This window comes from Octopus sinensis, linkage group LG25 (assembly GCF_006345805.1).
Source record: "Octopus sinensis linkage group LG25, ASM634580v1, whole genome shotgun sequence".
NCBI lineage: Eukaryota > Metazoa > Mollusca > Cephalopoda > Octopoda > Octopodidae > Octopus > Octopus sinensis.
In genome coordinates this window covers 15,258,907-15,274,380 of record NC_043021.1, presented here as the reverse complement: position 1 = coordinate 15,274,380, position 15,474 = coordinate 15,258,907, and the positions used below count along the sequence as shown (strand labels likewise).

Genomic DNA, 15,474 nt, shown 5'->3' with positions numbered 1-15,474 from the left:
ATGACCTCTGTAATTAATCCTTTTCCCTATCATTTCCTCTTAATTTTAAATATGAAAATTATTTTTTAAATAATAATAATTTAAAATTAATAGTTTGAAAAAAATGAGCCAAAATATTCCTTTTAATTAACATATCATTTGGTAAAAAAAAATGTTAACTATGGGCACAGGAGTGGCTGTGTGGTAAGTAACTTGCTTACCAACCACATGGTTCTGGGTTCAGTCCCACTGCATAGCACCTTGGTCAAGTGTCTTCTACTGTAGCCTCGGGCAGACCAAAGCCTTGTGAGTGGATTTGGTAGACAGAAACTGAAATAAACTTGTCATGTATATACATGTGTTTGTGTGTGTGTGTGTGTGCATTTGCCCCCATCCCAACATCGCTTGACAACTGATTTTGGTGTGTTTACATCCCCGTAACTTAGCAGTTCGGCAAAGGAGACTGATAGAATAAGTACTAGGCTTACAAAGAATAAGTCCTGGGGTCGATTTGCTCGACTAAATGCGGTGCTCCAGCATGGCCACAGTCAAATGACTGAAACAAGTAAAAGAAAAAGGAATTTGAACCATTTTTCTCAATGAATGTAGGACTTTCTAAAGCAGTCAATTAGCAAAGTTGTTAGAGTATTGGACAGACTAACTCACAGTATTCATTTTGACCCTCTGCATTCTGAGTTCAAATCTCACCGAGATCAACTTTGCTTTTGTCCTTTCTGGATCATTTAAAAAATACCAGTCCAGGGTAGTTGACTGACAAAATACTTAAAGCATCAGAGAAGATGCCTTGTGTGGTCCCTGTTCTAGCTCTGTACATTATAAATTCAAATTCCACTTTGGCACTGCGAAACAGTGAAACTTCTGTCAAGAATTACAACTGACAGATAGTGCCAGCAAAATGGGAGAAAGAAACCAATGGAAACATTTTCTTTGACTCTTCGGAAAACTGACAGCCACCACTACCATAGTTGAGAGATGCGATCAATATTTATTGATCAACCTTATTGTAAAATTTTGCAAAACAAAAGCATGCGAGTCCGTACATTTTCTTCCCTGCATTAAATGTCAAAATGGTTAAAATCTTTCCTCAGTTGACATGTCTTGCACTAACAATCAATTGGATATCAGTTCCCAATCAAGCCGGTGGTGTATCTATCCAATGTATCTAACAATGCGCTGGTGGTCCCAGGGCTATAGTAGGAAACACTTAAGCAAGGTGCTGTACAGTGGGACTGAACCCAAAACCACATGGTTGGGCAGCAAACTTCTTAACCACACACCCAAGCCGGCACCCACATCTGCAAATACATGGTACACATTGACTGGCGGTGGCCCCTGTATCAATGTAAAAAAGACTACCCATGTTGTATAACTTCAATCTCAATCAATGCCAACATATAACTATGAAAGAAAGGAAGGAAGGCACAGCGGTAGAACCAAAACATCTGACAATTCTTTAGATAATCTATTCTAATAAATAAAACTGTAAAACCAAAATTCCCAGATCAAGATCAACAATAATCGATGGACTTGAATTATTATCAACAATGACATGTTTTCGGTGAATATTACCAGAAACAAATAATTAACGACAACAAACTTGTTTATTTGTTGAAACAAGGTTTATTTAGAGTGATAAACTTGTCCTTTTAAAGCAAACTCAATCGATATTAAAAACCCAATATATTTAATAACATGAGACAAACGAAGATTTCTCTCTCTCTCTCTCTCTCACTCTTTCTCTCTCCCTCTCTGCGCTGCCAGCACCACCACTGCAGCAAAATTCAATGAACTTTTAGAAGACAAGAAAACGGTAACAGAGCACGAGAATATTCTCAGGAGTTTATTTCTTCTTCCAATCATATTTTTCGAAGGATTCCAAATCAACAAGTTACTTATAGAAACCAAGCAAACAAACAAACAAATGAAACCACTAAAAAACAAAAAAAAAAAGAAAATAAGAAATTCTTCCAAGTGAAAGTCACATTCCATTATTGGTAAACAGGAAATCAATGACAATTGGCAACAGCAAACATTAGATAACACAAAATATAATCTTCTGAGAGATAATAGACCAGAGGATGGCACTAACAGATTATCAGTATTATTATTATTATTTATATTATTATTATTATTATTATTTTGATGATGATGATGTCAGGATTTTTCTTTTCAGTGTTGTGAAGATAAACAAAAGTCAGGAAACTATGAAAGACAAAGATTACCATGGACTCATGTTTTCTATTACAAAACTCCCTTTGATTCTCATGGTGTTATAAAGTACAATAGACTCACACAGAGTTTTAGAATTTGCTACAGATCCATAGCCTCGTAAACAACCAAACAAATATACACAGCATTACAAATTGCTATGGAGTCATACATAGCAGGATATTTTGCCATGGACTCATAACAGAAATTGTTATAGACATATAAATAGCATTACTAATTGCCTTAGACTTGCATCACTGTAAGTTACAAAATGTCCAAGTAAGGACTGCAAAAGCACAGAAACCCTAAATAGACTCAGAACTACATGGAAATCCACCCTTCCTGATAACATGAAGAGGGGTGGAGATACAGATATCAGCAGACCAAGAAAAGAAAATATGGATCAACTTATGGAAGATACTGGATGCCAAGGTGAGGAAGATCAGAACATCTGGTGCTGAAGAGTTACATTAGTCCAGAAATGTTGCCTGACCAAATGGATAGTTAGACCCATACATGCATAGCATGACAAATTGCTGATACATACCCAGTATTATAAATTGTTTTTTGTCTCAGAGAATTATAAATTTCAATGAAGCCATGTCATAACTTTACTATAGCAAACTGCTGTGGACTCTTCTACACACCCAAACATACTGGCCTAGACTCGTACACACCACGGACTCAGAGCATTACAGACTGAAACTGGCTTGCATTGTAACATTACAGACTGGCTGGTATGGACAGACATAATACTACAAATTGCAATACAAATACAAAAAGCTTGCACAAACGGAAATTTTCCAAAATATACAAAGAATTTAGGAATAAATGAAAGACTTTAGAAACATGGAGAGAAGAGGAGGAAGAATATGGAATAAAAAAAAAACAAACCAACAATGAGATTCTGCATTATATCTAAGAAGAAAGAGGTTTAATCAAACAGCTTTATTATCCTTCCATGCAAAGAAGAATAAGAGTAAAAACAAAACAGCAAAGTTTGTGTGTTTTCTTCTACACTTGTTTCTTCATTTCTTCCTTTTAAACAAACAAAATTCAGCTATTCAATAAAGAATCAAACATTTTCTCTTGTTATTACAGTTTTAGTTTTATTTATTTATCTATTTATTTATTTATTTTTTTAAGTTCAAAATCTACAAAGTTATACAAGCAATGTAACAAATGGAAAATTTCAAATAGCTGTTATAAAGATGTGGCAGCTAATGATGATGACGGCGATGATGAAGGCGGGGAGTAGTTATGATGATGGTGATAAAGATGAAGGCGATGTTAACAAATGATAATAATGCTTGTTTAGTTTGAGTTTTGTTTTTGTTTTTCTTGGGGGGGGGGGAGTTTCTTTGCTTTGTTTTTGTTTTTTAATTTCTCGAAATATTTCGGAATATGAAAACGGCAACAGGTCAACAAAACAAATCTGGATTTTCGAAACTATGCATATAAATGAGAAAAATTGGAGTTGAGAAAACAATTTGTAAAAGAAGGCATCTCTGTAACGTTTTAGATATTTAACACAATCTGTGGAATCAAACAAATTAAATAAATCTCAAAATGAATAAATATAAATATGTAAAAAAGACTTTTGAAAATACTTTTAAAATTTTAGCTTCACTTGAAGTGTACTTAAGCGAATAAAAGAGCTGCTATGAGGTTGAACACCTTGGTAAAAATAGCAGCCAAATCTCCCCACAAAAACAGAGCTAACTATTTTGTAGAAGAACAAATGACATTGGCTATGTGGTAAGAAGTTTGCTTCCCAACCACATGGTTCCAGGTTCAGTTCTACTGCATGGAACCTTGGACAAGTATCTTCTACTAGAGCCTCAGGCCAATTGAAGCCTTGTGAGTGAATTTGGTTGATGGAAACTGCACGAAGCATATCATATGACATATTGTTTGTACCCGATATGTTTGAGATATTTCTCAACACATGTAACTATTAGTAGCACATAAAAACATGTATTGCCTCTGTTAAATAGTATTTATCTCTCACCAGATGGAGTACTAGCAGAACTCAAATTCCATTTATTATTATTTACCTACATGGAAATTTGAAAGTAACAAAATTTTCATTATTTACAGCATTTTGAATAGTTGTTGTGTAGCATTGCTGTTTTTCAATAATTCTAATTCAGGGTTAGAGAAAAGTGATAAGTACTGAGTTGGGGAGAAATAATGGAATGAATAAGTGGTTCAGTTCTTACCTTGGTGTTTTAATAGGAATCTAAAACTTGCTGCTTGTAACCATACTAAGATCCAACCAATGTCTGGAAGAAAAAAAGAATAATAATAATAATGATGATGATGATGATGATGGTGATGATAAAAATAGCTACAAAAACAATAATTCTTTGTAATCTAGGCACAAGGCCAGCAATCTTAGAATGAGAGAGTCAATTACATCAATCACAGAACTTGACCAGTACTTCATTTTATCAACACTGAAAGAATGAAAGGCTAAGTTGACCTCAGCAGAATTTGAAATCAGAATGTAAAGAGCAGGAAGAAATGCACCTTTCACTGTCTTAATAACAACAACCCTTTCTGCTATAGGCTCCAGGCCTGAAATTTGGAAGGTGTGGGAGTCAATTACCTTGACCCTGGCACCTAACTGGTGCTTATTTTATCAACCCTGAAAGGAAGAAAGGCAAAGTCGACTTTGACAGCATTTGAACTCAGAACATGAAGTTGGAAGAAATGCCACTAAACACTTAGTCTGAGACAGTAACAATTCAGCCAGCTCAAATATTGGCACACAGCTGCCAGCAATTCTGAGGGGAGGGCCAAGTTAATTGTATCGACTCCAAAGTTCAACTGGTACTTATGTTATCAACCCTGCAAGAATGAAAGGCAAAGTTGACCCTGATGGCATTTGAACCATGAACATAAAGAGCCAAAATATATGCCTTTTTACATGTTTTACCATGCTAGCATGGGTTAGATGAATACATATTGATGAAGCACTGTTTTTTACACCTGGAAGCCCTTTTCGTTGCTAACCCTAACCTGTTTTTCAAATAAGAGAGCTTTCATCATACTTGTCTTTGAAAGCACAGAGCTAGCAAATGGTTTGCTGACAGGGAATAACAAGATATTAATATCTAAAGCTTGTTCATTTTTCATGCCAGAGTAGAACGTTATATATTCACACACACATAAAAACATAGGGGCTTTGTATGGTTTGGGTGTATCAAATTTGCTCACAAGGCATTGGCTGGCCTGAGGCTACAGCAGAAGTCACTTGCCTAAGGTACTGCGCAATGCGAATGTAGCTGAAAGCACATGACTTGCAAAGCAAATTTCTTAAGCATTCAGCTATTCCAACATCTACATATATACACACATACATGTATCACCATTATCATTTAACACCCATATTACATGACATGGGTTGGACTAGATACATAAATGGTGTCTTGCCAAAATAAATAATTGCTTTTGTTGACTTTAAAACAACTTACAGTAAGTGGTCTGTAATTGCAAAAGTGTATCACCAGAGAATTGCTGCTAGCCATGAAAAAGATGGTTGTTGTCCACAAAGAACTTACAATTCACATCCAACCACAACCATGGTACTGCATCTCTGGTAAAGCTATTTAATTCTCTGTGGCCAAGTTTAGCTAACCGGAACAAGAGCTGTAGTGAAATACAGTTCACTGCTGTATTTTCGATGCACTGCCTGACCTAACGAAGGATACTCTATGCAATTGCTCAACCTGCTGGCAACAGGCACCAAATTCCCCTCAGGTCACAGTGGTTAAGAAGCTGGCTTTGCAACCACATAGTTTCAGAACCAGTCCCACTGCATTGACACTGTGAGCAATCATCTTCAAGTAAAGCTCCAGGCAACCAGTGCCATGTGAGAGAATTCAGTACAATGAAAACTGTATGGAAGCCCGTCATGTATGTATGCATGTACACGTGTGTGAAAGTAAACAGATAACAAAGGGACAGGAAATTTTTTAATGAACTTTAGCTTCACATATATAAATGTATTCCCTAATAGCTTGCATTTCATTTTACAAGCTCCAGGGAGGCTATAAGGTGATGCATAAACACTCAGCTCCGTGTGCACAGCATTTATAGCAGAAACAACTGTAAGCCAATGAAGTTCACTGCATGAATTCCTGTTCCTTTGTCATTTGTTTAATTTGATATTATGTTCTGTACTCAACTCATGCTTTATTCTAAAGCATATGTATGTTTAGTTTCTACACCAGGTTATTAATATCACTATGCATAAGTCAAACATTAATGTGTGTGTGTGTGTGTGGCCAGCTTGCTACCATGATGATAAGGGTTTCAAATTTTGGCACATAGCCAGTAATTTTAGGGGAAGAAGTCAGGTTTCATTGACGCCAGTATTCAACTGATACTTCGTTTTACTAATCTCTAAAGGATGAAAGACAAAGATGGCCTTGGCAGAATTTGAACTCAGATCATAAAGACAGACAAAATACTGCTAAGCATTTTCCCAGCTTGCTAACAATTCTGCCAGCTCGCCACCTCAATAATCATCATTTAACATCCGTTGTCCATGCTGGCATGGGTTGGATGGTTTGACTGGGCTGGCACACTGGAAGGCTGTGCCAGGCTCCAGTCTGATTTGACATGGTTTTCTATGGCTGGATGCTCTTCCTAATGCCAACCACTCTGAGAGTGTAATGGATGTTTTTACATGCCACTGGCACGGGTGCCATTTGCATGTCACCAGTATCTGCCATGACTGCGATTTTGCTCAGCTTGATGGGTCTTCTTCACAAGCACGACAGAATACCAAGGGTATTGGCCATTGCCTCCGTAAGGCCAAAAGTTTTGGTCATTGCCTCCAATAACAATAATAATAATAATAATAATAATTGTTTCCTTATTAACTACAAGGGTTTATGTAAAGAAAAACAGCATGAACAGCACAGATCAAAACAAAGAATGTGTGTGTGTGTGCGTGTGAGAGAGAGAGGGTGTGTGTGTATGTGTATGTGTGAGTGTTGTTGGGAGGGCTTTGCATGTAAACAAGACTAACATAATGAAAAAAAAATGGTTTCAAATTTTGGTATAAGGCCATCAGGTTTGGAGGAGGGGCTAAGTCGATTAACTCGACCTCAGTGTTCGACTAGTATTCACTTTACCGGCTCCGAAAGGATAAAAGTTAAAGTCGACCTCGGCAGAATTTGAACATAAAGACGGATGTAACGCCGCTAAGCATCTTGCTTGGTGTGCTAATGATAATAATAATAATAATAATAATAATAAAGGTGGCGAGCTGGTAGAATCGTTAGCACGCCGGGCGAAATGCTTAGCGGCATTTCGTTTGCCGCTACGTTCTGAGTTCAAATTCCACCGAGGTCAACTCTGCCTTTCATCTTTTCGGGGTCAATTAAATAAGTACCTATTTCTTTATTACCCACAAGGGGCTAAACACAGAGGGGAAAAACAAGGACAGACATAGGTATTAAGTTGATTATATCGACCCCAGCGCATAACTGGTACTTAATTTATCGACCCCGAAAGGATGAAAGGCAAAGTCGACCTCGGCGGAATTTGAACTCACAACGTAACGCAGACGAAATACCGCTAAGCATATCGCCCGGCGTGCTAACGTTTCTGCCAGCTCGCCGCCTTATTAAATAAGTACCAGTTACACACTGGAGTCGATATAATCGACTTAATCCGTTTGTCTGTCCTTGTTTGTCCCCCTCTGTGTGTAGCCCCTTGTGGGCAATAAAGAAATGATAATAATAATAATAATCCTTTCTACTAAAAGCACAAGGCATAAAATTTGAGGGGAGGGGAAAGTTGATTACTTCGACCCCAGTGTTTCACAGGTACTTAGTTTATCGACCTTGAAAGGATGAAAGGCAAAGTCAACCCCAGCGGAATTTGAACTCGGAGCGTAAAGACAGATGAAATACTGCTAAGCATTTTGCCTGGCATGCTAATGATTCTGCCAGCTCACCACCTTATAATAATAATAATAATAATAATAATAATAATAATAATAATAGGAGGGAAATGAATTCTTCCATTTTCTCTCTAGAGAAAAAATTCTTAATTCAAACAGCAGCAGACCTTACAAAAAGAAAAAGAAAAAAAGAGAAACAAAATCTGCTGACACAGATTATCAAGAAAGAAGTTCTTAAATATCACCAACAGCAAACACCTACTCCTTATTAGTTACCCTGCAGAACCCCCACTTGGAACCCATACCAACATAAAGCATGTGCTGTTGCAACACCCACACACATACATACACACACACATATCAATAGCAACAAAAGATGCATCTCACATCCTAGTTTTAAGCTGAACTACTTTCGATATACAAATAGATGAATAATACGAGATAAGTGTATAAAGAGAGGCTGCATGTCTGCTTATATCATTGTAGATTAAAATGATAAAAGAGCAGGGTCAACATAAATTGTGAACTACATCAATATTTTATGAACAGCAAAAAAGATAAGGTACCTCAGAATGTGTAGTGATAATGAATAATGAACTATCCCTATCACTTTCAACCAACGTACTTTTGCTCTCTTCACTTACTCATCCTGAGCTTCCTTCTGCCATTACACACTCTCTCTCTCTCTCTAGCTCTCTCTCAGTCTATCTATCTATCTATCTATCCCTCTCTTTCTCTGCTATTCGCCCATTTCATCAGGCAGCTTTGAATAAACAGACACACTGTAAGAGTAGTGGAAACTATGTCTTAAAGGGTAGAAGATAACGTCACTAAAGCTGGTGTCATAATAAACTGCACCCAGTACACTCTGTACAGTGGTTGGCAAATGAATGGCGATAAGAGGACCCAACAGTCTTGTTTACACACACAACAACCTCTCAAGTGCTAGGACCATAATAAAATGCAACCAGTACACTTTGTATAGTGGTTAACAAATGAGAAGAGGGCCTGATACCTTCTGCATTTCTGCTTACAGAGTAATAGAGTCTTACAGAGTAGTAGAGTAAAATGATAAAAAATCAGGATAAACATGAATTGTGGACTAAATATTTTGTAGAAAAAAGACAAGGTATCATATAATATGAGGCAAAAGGGTTCAACAGTCTGGTTTAGGACAAATGACAACCTTTTTTAAGGCCAGTGCCATGATAAAATACATTTGTCCCTGTAACTTAGCGGTTCAGCAAAAGACCCCGATAGAATAAGTACTAGACTTACAAATAATAAGTCCTGAGATTGATTTGCCCGAGTAAAGGCGGTGCTCCAGTATGGCCACAGTCAAATGACTAAAAGAATATATAAATATATATACACACACACATTATATATATATATATATATGGTACTCACAACAATGTTCTTTACTTAAACCAGTTTCATCTTTGTGTAACTCACAAACAAATTCTAATTTTCTTCATCAAACTAAATTGATATTCATTATATTTAAATTAATTCTTTTAATTCATTTTATTTACAATGTACATGTGCTGTGTGTGTGTGTGTGTATGTGCGAACACCAATTCCATTTCCAACAGAGGTTAATCAAATAACAGAATTCTTAGAACCACTGATACTCATTAACTAATTGTCTTAAGAACCATTCATATTTCCACTTGAATTCTAAACTGTTTACTGAAAAAAATGGTTGCATATGATCTTCTCTATTATTTTTCAAAGCAGAAAACCTGAAGGAAAATAATTCTGAAAACACGAATTCTTAACTTTTGTTCCAAAAGAAACAGACAATAATAGTCTGCCACAATAAAAGTAACTATCTCGTTAACTACCCTAACTCTAATCAATAACAACTTAAAAATTCTACTTCTCTAAATGCTTCTCAAATAGTTATCTTTTGTTTTGAAATAAAGAAGAAATAACATCAGAGGAATTCCACCTTTAACCCTTTCGTTGCCATTTCTGTCTTTGTCTCAGTTCATTTTGAAAATAATGAAAAAGTTAGTAAAATAACTGTCGTTATTAAGTGGGAATTAGGAACGTAAATTAACAGAAAATTTCAATGGAAGGTTTTAATTTGGATTACTTTAACACATTTGTTACCATATTTCAGCAGAAACCCACCACTTTTGTTTCAATTCATTTTGAAAATGATGAGCAATTTAATAAAATAACTTGTCCTTATTAAACTGATATTTCAAATATAAATTAGCATAAAATTTTAATGGACTGTTTTAATTTAGATCACTTTAAAGTAGGAAGTTTGTTTCATGAAGAAAAGGGTAGTCACCAGCAGGTTGGTATCAAGAAGTTTAATGCCAGCTGTTTCATAGACCCAGGGGTTGTCTTAGGCAGGTTGGTTTCAAAAGGGTTAACCCTTTAGCATTCAGATTACTCTTATCAAATGTCATATTTACATTATTTTGAATTACTCATGCATCATTGTCTTGTAGCTTTGAGGTCTCAATGATGTGACTCTTTGCTTTAGGAATGACATTGTAGGGTAGGCGCAAGAGGCCAGATATACTAGTTTGAACATAAAGTAAACAGAATATTTCAGCCTGATATGGCCAGTTTGAATGCTAAAGGGTTAATTCAAAACTACATGAGTAAATAAGCATCGCATTTGAGTAATTTGAATACTAAAGGGTAAAGTACAATTAGCAGTTCTTGTGTTTTTGAATGGTTAAAATAGATCTTTCCGTGCTGTAATTGTTTTAATTTTAACACATGTGGTATCAGATCAAATCCACTGCTAAACAAGTACATCTCCATTGTTACTTGAATTTTACCAATTTTTTTTCAAGAACCTAAACTCATCAACCTTTTGTTTAAGCTTTCTTGAAAAATTTTTACTTAGACCTCCAAGAACTAAATTCTTCACCATGAAAATATTCTTCAACTCATGGTGCATGCAGCAATTTGATTCACATCTGAATAAGCAGCACTAGAAGTAATCTTTCTCCAAAATTATTCTTTAAAACTCTTCAGTTACACAGTTTTTTGGGGGGGTTTTTTGTATAAAAGTTATCTCTTTAATAAATTACTTAAACAAAAACAAAAAAAATTAAGCTATTAAAATCTAAAATGAAAAAAAAATTCTTTTCTATTTAAATAGAAGCATTCTAGTATTAAAATTATTTTGAAAACCAAAAAGAAATGAAAATATCTGTCAATGCATTTCACCAGTAAATTCTTCTGAATCTTACAATTAACAGGATCTTTGATGTATGCGATATGCATTGATTAGAAGTAGTCTAGCAACTCAAACAGGTACAAGAGTTTAATGAAGATCTGTCACAGTGTTTGAAATATTGAAAGCAAAAAAAAAAAAAAAAAAATACAGAAGAAAATAAGATAAAAAGGAGGTGTAGTAACAGTAATGATATCAAATTAAGGCGAAGGTCTATGCAAATCTAAAATAATTATTAAAAAAAAAAAATTGTCACTGGAGTTTCTTTCAAAAGAATTGATTAATAATTTTTTCCATGTACTGAGTTAATCAGAATGTTATGAATCTGGTTTGACATTAACGAGCTACTGCAGGTCAAAATCACAAGAGGTTTTGCACAATACAAATTTATTCATAAGCTAAAATGTCAAAAGAATAGTAAAATGGTAATTGGAATCAAGGAATGAATAACTTACTATTTACTGATTAAATCTGATCTCTACTTCTCCATCACTGCACCCAGCCCCCCACCACCACTGACACTTTAATATAAATTATTACTAAATTATATAAAATCATTTTTAATTCTTCTATACCTAAAACAATAACAGCAACAACAAAAAAAACACTTTGTTTCTATTTTTATTTACATTTAAATTTCATTTGACTTCTGTAGTTTTTTCTTTCTTTTTTTTGTTATTTTTGTTTTGATCTTACTAGTTTCATTTGTAAATTTCAATATCCCAGTAAAGTTCAAATAAATATAATCTTAGTTAGAAAAGAAAAACAAATAAAAATATAATCCAGATTAAAGATAGAAGAAGAAAAATTAAAAAAACACATAGGAATTCTTATAGAAATGTACTTTCTAATTCTACTAGAAATGGTTAATTGTGAGTGCTGGACTGCGAACACTAATGCTTAATAATTTTAATTGATCATGTGAATATCAATGTTGCAAATTAAACTTTTAACTTTAAAAAAAATAAGACTGATATATATATATATATATATATATATATATATATATATAGGCGTAGGAGTGGCTGTGTGGTAAGTAGGTTGCTTACAATGGTTCTGGGTTCAGTCCCACTGCGTGGCACCTTGGGCAAGTGTCTTCTACTATAGCCTTGGGCCAACCAAAGCCTTGTGAGTAGATTTGATAGACGGAAACTGAAAGAAGCCCGTCATATATATGTATATATATATATATATATATATATATATATATATATATATCTATATATATATATAGTGTGTGTATGTGTATATGTTTGTCCCCCCAACATCGCTTGATAACCGATGCTGGTGTGTTTACGTCTCCGTAACTTAGTGGTTCAGCAAAAGAGACCGATAGAATAAGTACTAGGCTTACAAAGAATAAGTCCTGGGGTCGATTTACTCGACTAAAAAAAGGGTGGTGCTCCAGCATGGCCACAGTCAAATGACTGAAACAAGTAAAAGAGTAAAAGAATATATATATATACATAGATAGATAAATGATGATGATAGATTCTGTTGTAAACAACAAATGAGAATTCATTAAAACAAAGCGGTAATCATGTTCTATGGACATGCGTGTGTCTCTTGAGGCCTGCTGGTGCCTTGCAAACTTTTTGGCAAATGGAACAAGTTGAGGACTCAATTTGTTCGAATGCGTGTGGAACATTTACTACATGTTTCCTTCAGTGGGTGGCCAGGCCTGCTTTATTCCATGCCAGGAAACCACAATGACAGGTAAGGTTTTCATTTAGAGAGAGCAGTGTTTTTCTAGCATGCCTTCACGCCTGCACGAACTTGGTCCCAATGTTGGAGTCGACTTTGCTCAAATTTTTGAACTGAAGGGAAGCAGGACTGGTGGCAGAAACGTTAGCACGCCGGATGAAATGCTTAGCGGTATTTCGTCTGTCGCTACGTTGTGAGTTCAAATTCCGCCGAGGTTGACTTTGCCTTTCATCCTTCCGGGGTCGATAAATTAAGTACCAGTTCCGCACTGGGGTCGATGTAATTGACTTAATACCTATGCCTGTCCTTGTTTGTCCCCTCTATGTTTAGCCCCTTGTGGGTAATAAAGAAATAGGTATATATATATATAAGTATCTGTTTATCTATATTTTTCTATATTTACATAACTATATATCTGTAGAGAAAATGTTAACTTGCCGGGACATAGGTGAAGGTTGGTGACAGGCAGGACATCCAACAATAGAAAATTTGCTTCAGTAAACTCCATTTCACTCTGATCTACCTATCTATTATGATGCCTTGGTCTATCTGTCTTGCTCACGAATTGTTAACTCTTCCTGATCTCTGAACTTTTCTCTCATTATCAGCATGAGCATTAAACTGCTATCTCCTGCTTTTTCAAATGTACACATTTCTCAATCCGCTTTGTGAACTATGGACTTGCCTGGGATTACATGAAAGGAGGTACACCTTCACAGAAATAAGGATAAACCCCCAAACCCTCTGGGACGGGATGAACTATGAGCCTTGATCTTCATGCTTTTCGCTACATCAAATTTTCTTCAGAGACAAGATGTATATGCATATACATCTTGTCTCTGATGACGGAATACCCAGTGTATGGAAATGGGGATCAACACATTGATCCATTATCTGGGATATCCCAGAAACAGCTGTAAGACACTCTTATTTACTTTTGCTTACTTCAGTTTACCATTATAATTAAAATAATTTACACACACACACAAGTAAAAGCTTTTTTTTTTTTAAATCTCTCCAATATCAACAAGTTTTACCAAACAGATGCCATCATCTTTAAAACTGGTAAATTTTCTCAAAGATCATGAAAAATTCATGTCTACTTTGAAGACAACTGGGAAACTTTTAATGACTTTTGCAAAAACAAAAGAAAACAAAAAATAAGAAAGAAAAGAGGTCACAAAGAAAATCATTTTTCCCACCGGCATACAAAAAAAAAAAACTAGACCATGTCCTCATGTGATACTTAACTCTGAATGGTTTAAGCTACCACAAGACATACTCTGTCAGTGTAAATTGTGACAGCACTCACAGACAAGTGTTCTTTTGCTTCTAAGGCTGTCCTGAAATGTTCCCATAGGCAAAAAAAAAATAAGAAGTTGCAACTTTGTCTAGACATAAAGAAAAGGAGTGAAAGAGATGTCTCTCAACTGACGTAAGGTCTTAAAAATTGGGAACAAGCTCTACTAATTGTGGTGCTTCCTTCCACAAGCACAGACCTGGCTGCGTGGTTAAGTTTGCTTTGCAATCTCATGGTTTCAGGTTCAGTCCCACTGTGTGGCACCTTGGTCAAATGTCTTCTACTATAGCCCTAGGCCGACCAAAGCCTTGAGAGCAAATTTAGTAGATGGAAACAAAGTCCATTGTGTGCACACACACGGACACACACACACACACTGTCATACAAATGATGTTCATTTCCCATCTTTCATGAAAAATGTGTGGCTATGGGAAATGTCACTCGGAAATAGGTGAAAGTTGGCAACAGGAAGGGTATCCAGCCATAGAAAATCTTCAACAAATTCTGAAGATCACATCACCACCACCACTGTCCTCCCCATCACATCTTGCAAATCATCCAAGCAATCTTCCAAAATCAAGCTGATGTTTTTCTAAGATATATCCTGACTCATGCTCCACTAAGTTATCTCCAGAACGTATTTCTGTTGCTCTTATGATAGATAACCGATACGAAAAATACTCTTGGTGTGGTTTTCTTCCGAATGTGCCAACTCTGCTGTGCTAAAATCCAAAGCAATTCCAACTAGTTTAGGAACAGTCACAGAACAAGCATATAGAATGTCCATCAAGTTGATGATTCATTCTTGTGAAAAATTATCTTTCTTTCCCCTCATAGTCATACATTGTGCTTACGTGTGTGTGTGTGTGTGTGTATGTGTATATATATATATTAATATATATATCCCTTCTAAACACATCTAATACGCATGTAACATCTGAGTATGTTTGTGCGGAATAGGGGTGTGGTGGTGTATAATATATGTATATAGATATATATATAGATGTATTATATATATATATATATATATATAGGTATTATATGTATATAATATGTATATATATATATGTATTATATATATTATATGTATATATATATATATTATATATATATGTATTATATATATATATATAT

The 15,474-nt window shown here is 35.3% G+C and overlaps 1 protein-coding gene across 1 annotated transcript in view; it reads right to left on the bottom strand.

The window, feature by feature from the left end:
• LOC115224303 (protein numb) overlaps window positions 1-15,474 on the bottom strand; it is a 567,004-nt gene that overhangs the window by 466,328 nt on the left and 85,202 nt on the right. The window contains exon 2 of the mRNA XM_029795145.2: window positions 4,431-4,493. The gene's annotated coding sequence lies outside the window, so the exon portion shown is untranslated. The remainder of the gene's footprint in view (window positions 1-4,430; window positions 4,494-15,474) is intronic.